Source organism: Babylonia areolata, chromosome 14 (assembly GCF_041734735.1).
Source record: "Babylonia areolata isolate BAREFJ2019XMU chromosome 14, ASM4173473v1, whole genome shotgun sequence".
NCBI classification, from domain to species: Eukaryota; Metazoa; Mollusca; class Gastropoda; order Neogastropoda; family Buccinidae; genus Babylonia; species Babylonia areolata.
In genome coordinates this window covers 8,964,396-8,974,395 of record NC_134889.1, presented here as the reverse complement: position 1 = coordinate 8,974,395, position 10,000 = coordinate 8,964,396, and positions in this window count along the sequence as shown.

Below are 10,000 nucleotides of genomic sequence, written 5' to 3'. Positions count from 1 at the left end.
GGACTGCTGGCGCTGGGACGGTGACATACATACCTGGGAGTAGCTGTTTAGAATGGAATAGAATAGAATATGTCTTTATTACAAAGTGTACCGGGGTCACAAGGAATATTGGGGGGATAGTACATAAAAGGTACAAACATAAATCGAAAATCATACACAAACACAGATACAGTAGAATTTAGGACACATACATGTGCATATCAATATGAGAACTTGTGTGCACACACACACACGCACACGCACACACACATTAAAACATAAGCTGCATATCATATGTGGATGGGGCTGATGACTAGATCTTCAGGTAAGTGGTTGTTGATTGCACAACTCTCTTTAATCATACTGGATTTGTTCGAGAGACAGTGCATTGACTGCTCTGGGGAAAAAGCTATTGGCGAAGCGATTGGTTTTCGTCCTTATACTTCTGTACTGTCGACCAGAGGGGAGCATCTCGATCCCAAAAGCTGGATGTGATTCGTCCTGGCTGACTGATTTTGCTTTTTTGAGTAGCCGCTTATAATATATGTCGCCTAGAGAAGGTAGATCAGCCCCGGTAATCTTGGTGGCAGTTTTTACGATTCTATTCAGGGCTGCAACTTCTGCCTTTGTGGGGAATTCCGGATGAGGCAATAGAAGATACTGGAAATGGTTTCATTTATAATTATATATCCTGTCTTGACTTTCCCCATTTTCAGTCCAGAGAGTTGAATGCAGACTTGGTACCTCACATTGTGACTACTGAAGAAAGCAGGAGAAAATCTGTCGGAGGATTTATTTGTGTGTGAAGTGTCCAAGATCTTCTGGAGATTTGTTTTTGGTGCTGGTTCTTCATTGCTGTCAAAGAATTCCTGTCCTATCTTCAGGGCATTAAATATATAAACGCAGAGTTTACGAATACTGTAAACAGAACCATTCTTCAGCAAGTGAACATACGATTGACCTTCAGAGTTCAGATGTTTTTGCCGCGGGTTATTGAAAAGGACACAATTGTTTATAAAATGGTTTTCATCTTCGACAACGTTACAACGTTTACACGCGTAATTTGAATTACATTTGAATGTTCTCCTGAAAAATGATCCATTTACTGGGAGCAAACCAAGCCGTAATTTTATCAAACAGTCCCTAAAACACTATTTATCCACAAAGTCAAAATATTGCTCACACTGAAAACCAGTTTTAAACAGTCTGTAATTATGATATATATCTTTAGACATTATTGACCCTTCCCACTCTTGCATAAATACATCTTTCATTCTTTGCTTAAATAATGACAAAAAATGTTTGCTCACAACCAACGCCCTGTTGCAACCAGACATGCCCGAACCCAAGTCTAAATAAAGTATTTTTTACTAAAGACACCCAGCATTTTTTCCCCTTTCGTCCAGGTTAAACAACATCAAATATGCCTGTCTGGGTAATCGGTGCACATTCATATTCAACAACCTTAACCAGTACCTGATACACCTTATAGCGCTATCTATATACAGTGGATAACGTCCTAGTTCGCCGTATGCAAACTTGTTTGGTACTCTTAAGTGGTATGTTCAAAAAACGCTTACATGCAAAGGAATGAACCTTCTCAACATTATCAAGTCTGCAGAGAGAGAGAGAGAGAGAGAGAGAGAGACAGACAGACAGACAGACAGATAGGACAAACTTAATCGAGACAAAGAGAAAGAGGGGAACAGAGACGGTTTTGCCATGGCGACAAAAGGGAAATAACTCAAGGAAACATTACCATAACAAGGAAAAAGATGGTGGCCTCCCTTTCATCGATCGCTCGCTCTCCCAATTTCAAACCAAAAAACAAAACAACAAAACAAACAGAAGTGCTGTGTTATAATGATAGTACAGCATGAACACACACACACACACACACACACACACACACACACACACACACACACACACACACACACACACACACACACACACACACACACACACATATATATACAACTAGAAATAAAAAGAAAAACAAACAACAAGCCTTTTGCACAAGAACGAAACTTTCGGTCTCGGACCTTCCTCAACGACGTAATTAGTGTAACACACACATATACGCACACACACACGCTCGCACACACATACACACACACACACACACACACGCACACACACACACACACGCACACACACACGCACACACACACACAAATACACACACACACACACACACAAACTATGTCTCTCTCTGTCTCTGTCTCTCTCACTCTCTGTCTCTCTCTCACTCTCTGTCTGTCTGTCTCTCTTTATCTCTTTCTCTCATGCTCACAGACAGACACGGACAAAATATAACGTAACGTGACATGATGTGACGTGAAATTCGAAAATGACTTGTGATTAGATTCGGTGCATTCAGTACGATGCATAATAATATCATGATTATGACATTGCACAATATGATGCATGATATGATAATTATAGCATGACACGCCGTGATGTGGCATAGTGTTTGACGTGATCTGATCTAATCTTATCTTATCACATTTTGTTTGATCTGATTTATGTGCATGTGATCATCTGTAATAGTTCATTTCAAAACGAAAGCGTTCATACATAGTAGTAGGGTGGGAAGAACGAGAGCGAGAGAGGGTGGGTGGGGGAGAGAGACTGGGGCGGGGGGTGGGGGGGGGACGAAAGAGAGAGAGAGAGAGAGAGAGAGAGAGAGAGAAAGACAGAGACAGAGAGAGACAGAGACAGAGACACAGAGAGAGATTCAAGATGGTTTATTCAATTAAGGCCATAGCCCCATATGATTAGGGGGTAATAACAGTTTTACATGTGTCATTGCATTTGGTAATATAAATAATACAACGTCGTTCACAACAAACTATCAGTGAATCTAAGAAATAAGGAGACAGACAGAGAGAGAGAGAGAGTGAGAGGGAGAGAGAGACAGAGACAGAGACAGATGCAGAGAGACAGAGACGGAGACAGAGACTGAAACTCTCAGAGAGAGAGAGACAGACAGACAGACAGACAGACAGACAGACAGACAGACAGGGGGAAATGATAGCAAAAGCTGAAGTTTAGAATAACAGTAATTAACAAAACGAAAGTGTTTTCGACACTTAACAATCTTCAAGAGAGAGAGAGAGAGAGAGAGAGAGAGAGAGAGAGAGAGACAGACAGACAGACAGACAGACAGACAGACAGAAACTGAAACACTCAGAGAGAGAGAGAGACAGAGACAGAGGGGGAAATGAAAGCGAAAGCTGGAGTTTAGAATAACAGTAAATTAACAAAACGGAAAAAAAAGAGAAAGTTTTCGACACTTAACGATCTTCAAGAGTATCTCGCCCCCCCCCCCCCCCCCCCCCCCCCTACCCACCCCCCACCACCTTCTTCACCTTCTACAAATTAACCCTTTCACTGCCAAACTCGCATTTGTGCAGCAACTAGGTAGAGGACCCATGTCACTGAAAGGGTGATCAGATCATGGGTCTGTTATCCATGAACCTACTGCTCTTTATGTTCGGTGGTAGGATTGGTCATATTTTCTACACATCACAGGGGGGGAATCCCCAGCTATTCTTAGCCACTATATTTTTCTGTCTTTATAGCACAAGAATTGCATTGAAACAAGACTCAATTAAAAATTGACCAGACACATCAAAGTATCGACATCAGTGGTACTCTGTTCAAAGCAATATTTTTTTTCTAATTACATTTCTTCTTCTTCGTAATTTTATTATTATTATTATTATTATTATTATTGTTGTTGTTGTTATTAGTAGTAGTGGTAGTATAATTATCATCATCATTACTATTAATATTGTTAGCAGTAGAAGTAGTATTGTCATTATCATTGCTCGTTAAGACTTTCATCCAGACCAACCACAGTGGAAAACTACGTGAAACTCATTCAGAGACTGTACCCCTTCCCCTCCACCCTCACACTTCTCCCTTACCCAAACTCCACCTTCCCAAGACTGTACCCTCTCCCACCCCCAACCCTCATTGTGCCCCTTCCCCCTCTCCTCACCCCCCCCCCAAACCCCCCTCAAAGTCTCGGGAACCCCTCACCATTTCATACACCCCAAACGCACACTGCATCAAAAAAAAAAAAAAAAAAAAGAAACAAAAAAACAACAACTTCAAAAGTGTACCATACCACCCCTCTCATCTTCCCTCATATAACTCACTACCTCCTACTTAACCCACTAATCCCCCACAACCGTTCCCCCTCCCACACACTCCCGCCCCCTCATCTTTATACATATAAAACTCCCTATCCCACCCTCCTTCTATCCCCTTATAGTCCAACCCTCACACTATCCACTTCAGTCCTCCCTCCTCTCTCCATCCCCTCCTCCCCCACCTCTCTATCCCCTCCCCCCAACGCCACCCCGAAACCGTTGCATGAACAATGCTGTATGAAGTCCAAACTATCAAGGCAAAGACTCCAGACTGGACTAGTATTTGCGTTTCTGCACGGGCCCAATGAAATCTGTCTGAGAGCAGTGGAGCCATTTTCATCCAGCGCTGGCACTATTTTCCGTCGTGGTCTGGTCTCGGCACGATCTGTCAACAGTCTAATAGAATCTTCACTGCCTGTGTCTTCCTCCGCGAAACGTTCCCCCAACAACGCCGACGACCGGGGCTTCTGAGAGAGTTTCCGGTTAAGATGGCGGCTGCCGCTCTTCCGGTGACGGAAGGAGATAGGGTGGCAAGTTTTAGCGATTTTGGTGAAAGCCGTGAGGCTCAGGGAGCATGGAAAGAGGTCTGTGCATGTCTGTATTTCGTCTGACAAAACCATGTTTTTTGTTTTGTTTTGTTTTTTTCAAGTCAGTGCTTTTTCATTTCAAAAACCATGCTTCACCATTATAGTTCTGTGTCCCCAAAACTATTTGTATTTAATGAGTAGTATATACTCTGACATTTCTTTATTACGATGTTTAGTATTGGTTAACTTGTTTTAGAATAAGAATTTTGTTAAAACATTTGTTTAAAACGTTATCAATCAGTTCATTTAAAGTTATTGATCTTGTGCGATCGTGATTAAAGATAAAAAAAAAAATCGGTGGTGATAATCAACTTATTAATGAAGTATCCTAATTTCTGAAACATTCATAACCATTTAAACTCTTTGTCTTCTGTCGATGCTTCATGCGATTAATTTTTATTGTGTTTTGATCATGACAACGTCTATAAAGTTTTTACAGATGATATGCCCTGCTTTCAGAATTTCATTTTATATTGAAAAATGTTGTCTCTGAGACACAATAGCAAATAACAATGCAATTGATCTGTGTCACACGAGCCCTCCATCCCCAACCGCACCCCTCACACGCACGCTCACACACACGATATTAACTCATTACAGAAAAAGAAAAGGTTTCACACGTTCATGTACTTTATTCCAAAAACAACCGAAACACTCCATCCTCAATAAAAGCACAACATCTGGAAAAAAAAATAAAAGAAAGAAACCCTTTTCAGTTCCCAGTCACACTTCTTTTATAACCATTTACTTCCAAGCCCTACTTTTTAATCATCCCAACAACACATAAAACTATCGGCATCACAAATGTTCCACAAATATTTTCTTTCCATTTTCGGGTTCCAAACAGCATTGAAACCATCTTCACATCATGTGCAACACCACTCACCCACGTGTGCATCGCTTCAAAAACAAAGTGAAAAGAAAACAACAACAAAAAACAACAACAACAAAAACAACTGAAAGGACCACTTGTCTCCCCTGTCAAATAAGCCAGGCAAATATATCCCCCCTCACGCCGCCATGTCGGTGTTCGTCGTCCAAGGAGTGGGAAGACAGAATTATTCCCCTTTCGTTCGTCCTGTCCGTTTTAGCGGAGTCGCGTTTCGTCGCCGGAAAGACGACGACCCGACTGGTTTGAAAGGAAAGCGGGTGTCACTGGTTCAGGCTTCGTCAGTGATGTCACCGCTAAAATATTGTATCAAATGTGGGTTGGTGGTTCTGGTTTTTCTTTTCTTTGTCGGTGAATGGTGGAGAGGTTGGTTTAAAAAAAAAAAAAAAAAAATTTGTGTGTGGGCGATGGGGGGTGGGGGTGGGGGGGTGGGGGCGTGGGTGGTGGTGGTGGTGGTGAGGAGGGGGGGGGTGATACACAAGCATGCAGGCAAAGGGGTGAAGGGTGGAGGAGTACGGAGGGGTGGGGGGGGGGTGGGGGGGCTGGTATCGTAGCCATTGAATTGTATCTCCTAAGACCACCATGTGCACAACACGAAATGCAACAACAACACACAAAACTGCAGCTTCTTTCTACATATTTCCACATTTTTCACTTAGCTGCTGCTCACTAAGAGAAGTAGTTACTGTTGTTATGCTGTGAGCATCTTGTTTGACTGACATTGCTTGACTTGCAATTTCTTCCCATCATCTTTCTTTGATCCTTTCTTTCCAAAACCAAACTGCCATAAAACCTCACACACACACACACACACACACACACACACACACACACACACACACATATATATATATATACCCCACTTGACACACAGCCTTTGCACTTAGCTGTGCCGCAAACAGCATTGAAATTTTACCTGTATCAAATCTTCCTCCCGCTCCAAACTCTCCGCTTACAAACTTACACCTCCTTCCACGGTGTCATGGCGAGATGGGTTCGCTCCCTTTTGTGCGTGTGGCTCTGTCAATAGGAGGCGTCGAGGGAGACCACCGCTTGAATGTCGACCGCGAGTTAACTCCCTTGTTCAGCCATGTTTGTTCTCAGCTTTGTAGAAGAGTCAGTGATCTCGGTGAGAGGGGAGGGGTGTTTACCGAAAGCTTGAAGCAAAGCGCGTGCGTATCGTTTCAAGTCTGGCTGACAACAGACACCTTTCTCTAGTGGGTGTTATCTTTGCTTATTTTTCTCCCCCTGTTTCCTATACCTCCTCCACTTTAAAAGTTTCACAAGCCTACTGTGGCCCCCCCACCTTTTGGAGGAAGCATGAACCTGGGCTTTGCTCCACGGTGTGAATTAAGCTACGTCACAGACAACATCCTCCCAGGAATATCCTTCACATATAAATAAGAGATACAATAAGTCAGCGATATGCCCCTCAAACCCACCTCCATGCCCGAATACATCAATACCACTATTACCTTTTCGAAGCAAACCAGCTCTCCTTTCCTTCTCACCCCGCCCACCTCCCCATAAATAAACCAGTCGTAAGAGATAAAATAATTCTATCATTATACCTCCTCCCCCTCCACCCTCTTTTCCTGTGCGTGTTGATTTTTCAAAACAAACCAGCCCTCCCCCCACCCCTTCCAGTTCGTAACCCGCCCAACCCCCTCACCCATAAATAACCCCGTCGTAAGAGATACATTGACTCAGTTATATGGCACCCCCCCCCCACGTTCCCCCCCACACACACCCCCGCCCCCTGCTCCTGCCACCCTTTGCCCGCATGCTTCAAAACCACTGCTACGTTTTCGAAACGAACCACTCCCCACCCACCCCCATCTACCGCACCCCAGCACCCACCCCCACCCCCCAGCCCCCAACCCCTCTCACCTCACCCACAACACAAAAAAAAAAAAAAAAAAAAATCAGGACCACCAACCCAAACTCGATATAAAATATTAGCGCCGACGTCACGAAGCCTGAACCAGTGACACCCGCTTTCCTTTCAAACCAGTCGGGCGGTCGTCTTTCCGGCGACGAAACGCGACTCCGCTAAACGGAGAGGACGAACGAAAGGGGAATAATCCTGTCTTCACACTCCTTGGACAGCGAACACCGACATGGTAGCGAGGGGGGGGGGGGGGGGGGGGGGGGGGAATATTTGCCTGGCTTATTTGACAGGGGAGACAAGTGGTCCTTTCTTCTTTTCTTTTCTTTCTTTTTTTTTTTTTCTTTTCTTAAAGCGAAACACGTGAGTGTGAGGTGTTGCACAGCGTTTGAAGATAGTTTCACTTGGGGTAGAAACTCCAAAATGGAAAGAAAATATTGGTGGAACGTTTGCGGTGCAAAAGAGTTTGTGAGCTGCTGGGATGATTAAAAGCTGGGCTGAGAAATAATTATTCAAAAAATGAGCTGGGTGGGGGTGGGGTGGTGATGTCTTTTTGTTTCTCTGTGTGTTCTTCCCACATGGTGCGGTTTTTCTTTTGAGGGTTGCGATGTTTAGTTTCAGTTTTGGAACAAAGTGCATGAGCGTGTGCGATTTAGGGGGGTGGGGGGTGGGGGTAAAAAAGCTCTCTCTCTTTCCCTCGTTCCTCGTCCTTCTCTATCTCTGTCTGTCTGCCTGTCTCTCTCTCTCTCTGTCTGTGTTCTCTCTATCGCCCTCCCCCCCTCCCCCCGTCGCATATATACATAATATGGTTTTCTGCATTTCTTTGACAGTTCCATGGCAACAACATGCATGTATTTTAAGAAAAGCAGAAAGCTTTAAGTTCTTTAGTAATGCACTCACATACATATCACTGGCTATACATTAGATGTATATCCCATGGTAAAGATGGTGAGAATAATATTAATGATGATGATAACATTAATAATGATAATGATAATAATAATAGTAATAAACAAACAACAGCAACAGCAATAACATTTGTCAATGCTCGGAAACTTCCCAAAGTGCTTTACAGTAACATATAATATTGGATCAGCATAAACAAAAGCTAGATTTGCTGTTTCAGATAGTTGCTATATACATCGTCCAATATGTAATTGGTGTGTTCTTCGTGTAAATCTGCTAGATGCGACAATCTGCATTTCGTATTCTTACACTCAGTGCTCGCAGACAATTGGCTGAAAATGAAAGCTAACATCTTTACAGACATCGAGGCCTTAGCACCTGTTTGCAGACACCAAGGACCATGCCCCTCGAACAAAGCAACCTTTATCGAACCAAGACCCAAACCCTGGACAATTTGACTGACCTTCTAAGGGCACGTTGCCAGTAGGTCGTTAAACACAAGGATCCGTCTTTACATCATCGCCATTTCCTTATATCTATCTATCTATCTATCTATCTATCTATCTATGCTATCACAAGTGGAGTGATGGCCTAGAGGTAACGCGTCCGCCTAGGAAGCGAGAGAATCTGAGCACACTGGTTCGAATCACGGCTCAGCCGCCGATATTTTCTCCCTCTCCACTAGACTTTGAGTGTTGGGTCTGGACGCTAGTCATTCGGATGAGACGATAAACCGAGGTCCCGTGTGCAGCATGCACTTAGCGCACGTAAAAGAACCCACGGCAACAAAAGGGTTGTTCCTGGCAACATTCTGTCGAAAAATCCACTTCGATAGGAACAACAAACTGTCTCTTTCTCTCTCTCGCTCTCTCTCTTTGTCTCCATCTCCATGTCTTTTAGCTCCCTCCACTTCTATCACACACACACACACACACACAATCTTACAGCTACGCTCCTCCTCCCTCCCCCCTCTCTTCCATTTCTCTTTCTTTCTCTCAATCTATTTCTGACCTCGCCTTCTCACCCTCTCTCACTTCCATCTCTGTCTCTATCTGTCTGTCTGTCTGTCTGTTTGTCTCTCTCGCTCTATCTGTCTATCTATCTAACATCTCCTCTTCCCTCCCCCTCTCTCTTCGATCTCTCTCTATCTCTCAGCTCCCTCTCTCCTCTCCCCCTCTCCCTACCATCTATCTCCCTTGATCTCACTCTATCTCTGATATCCCCACCTCCCCTCTCCCTACCATCTATCTCCCTTGATCTCACTCTATCTCTCTCCTCTCCCCCTCTCTCTGCCATCTCTCTCCCTTGATCTCACTGTTATCTCTGACATCCTCCTCTCCTCTCCCCTTCTCCATGCCATCTCTCTCCCTTGATCTCACTCTCTCTCTCCTCTCCCCCTCTCGCTTTCATCTCCCTCCCTTGATCTCACTCTATCTCTGACATCCCCCTCTGCTCTCCCCCTCTCTCTGCCATCTCTCTCCCTTGATCTCACTCTATCTCTCCTCTCCCCCTCTCGCTTTCATCCTCCCCCCCCCCCCCTCTCCCTACCATCTCTCTGCCTTTCTCTCACTGTTGTCTCTGAACCCCT